Here is a 2,211-nt window from a genome sequence, read left to right as displayed (position 1 = left end):
GCCACAGCTTCACAGCTTGCTAATCTCTCTCAAGTTCACAGCTATGGCAGCATCTGCAGGAGTGGGGCAGAAATAACTGCCACTGCTTCCTTGGTCAATTTCTCAGTTCTTGGATACTGAGTCCCTTCGGCAAGGTGATGGCGTGGCCTGCTAGGCTCCCTCAGGTTCAGTGGTGCTCAGGGTGAAAGGCTAGAACTGCATCTCTGATGAATATCAGTTCCTGCACGCTGGTTCCCAGCAGAGGGATCAAGCCATGGCCTGTTAGTTTCTCTCAGATTTGGGGGTCTAGTGGAGACTGGGACGAAAGGCCAGAACTACCTTCCTGGCACCTATCTCAGTTTTTAGACTGAGTCCCAGCAAAAGGGCCATCTCATGGCTTGCTAGTCTCAGGCTCATGGCTCCAATAGTGTCTGGGGTGGGGTAGTAACCATAGCTTCCCTGGCAAATATCTCCATTCCCTGACCTTGGGACTCAGTAGCAGGGCTGTGTGGTTCATGCCGTGCAACAGATGGGGTAGCAATTCTGAATGCCCATTGGTGAACACTCCTGTGGCTTCTTCCTGAGGTGGAACTAAAAAATTACTCAAGATGACACATACCTTAGACCTGCACAGTGAGAAGCACTGGAGTCAGCAGCAATAGCTGGGGCTACGGTGGCTCATTTTCCTAAAGAATCTGAACTGCCTCTTCCAGGGTCCCCATGAAGACAGACCGACACTCATGCACAAACTCACACACAAAAGTACATTCAGCCTCACATGCATGTACTCAGACACATACCTACAAATTCACCACTCTTCTCTGAACTCTCTTGTGCTGATATTTTAAGAAGAAGAATAGCTTGTGGTATGTATGACTTCAACATGCCTCAGAAATGTCATCAGCTTAAAAATATATGTGATCAGATCCTAGCTGTTAAGAGATGGAGTTGTTTTTGCAGACATTTGGTATGTGGTCCTGGTTTCATGGAATCCTGTGTTTAAGAAGGTGCTTGGAACTTCTGAAATAATTTGTTCTGTAGGTACTTTTTTTTTTTGAATTTTTATTGTCTTTTTCAGATTCTCAATGCATTCCAAAACCAACACATATCAAAAATTCAGTCTAAATCTTTTTAGATAATGCTTCTTTTCTTCCTTTTCTTCAGGTGCCACAGTGTCTTCTTGAGTTCTGTCTTCATGTCATTCCCTCTCCTCCCATCCCTAGCCCATCACAATGTAGGACCAGGCTCTCTAACTTTCCTCTTCCAATAACTATTATTGAGATAAACTCACCATTCTTGTAGCTTTTAAAAAAAAGACACAAATTTCAACCACAAAGTGGCCCAAAGGAGCTTGGGTGTTTTGAGATCACTTTTCCCAGATTATTCTTCATTCTGCTGTGTCTCCTTAGTGTATTACGGTTTTCCTGTCTTCCAGCAACTCAAACTCAGAAAAGATCCCCTTCATCACCGATTACTAAAAACAGTCTGGTTATAATCTCATGACTTTTAACCTATATAAGTTTATTATTTCTCTCACCATGCTCTCCTTTCAGGAGTATACTCCCTCTCTTTCAAGACAGATAAAAAACAAAAATGTGCTGAGTAGAAAAACACAAGCCAGAGAAGGTACTCTACTGGTTTCTTACATTCTTACTTAAAACTCTAAATGAGCATGCTCATCAAATTTCTATAGATCAGAAATCTTGGTTTGTTATTAATTAATTGATTCATCCATTCATTATTTTATTCAATGACCTGGTATTATACTCTATGCTAATGGCCTAATAGTCAGTAAGGCAGACCATTCTTTTTTCTCATATGGTTTTTTTTTTTTTTTTTTGAGAGGTTTTTGCTATAGGGCGTATGTGCTAGCCAGAGAGACAGAGAGAGACAGAGAGACAGAAAGGGAGAAATCACCCCCCCGGGGGGATGGCCATGCTGCAATCCCTTCTCCTCCATTCTCCTCTCAGGATATCTTGGGCATGCACGCACACGCACCTGGCGTGTTTAAACCTCCAGGTCCAGGACTCAAACCGCAGTCAACTACATAGGAGTCCAGTGGCATAGCCATTATGCTAACTGCTTGTCCCTCTCATATGGTTTTAATTCAAACTTCCTTTAGGCTGTATGATCCCCAATCTTAAAATCTCACCTATTTAATAAATTCTATATGCCTAAAGTGAGCAGACTATTTTAATTCCCCTCTGAACAGGACCATTCATGCTTTTGTCT

The sequence above is a fragment of the Tupaia chinensis genome, unplaced genomic scaffold (assembly GCF_000334495.1).
Source record: "Tupaia chinensis unplaced genomic scaffold, TupChi_1.0 Scaffold000256_1, whole genome shotgun sequence".
Lineage (NCBI taxonomy): Eukaryota > Metazoa > Chordata > Mammalia > Scandentia > Tupaiidae > Tupaia > Tupaia belangeri.
This window is presented reverse-complemented; position numbering follows the sequence as displayed.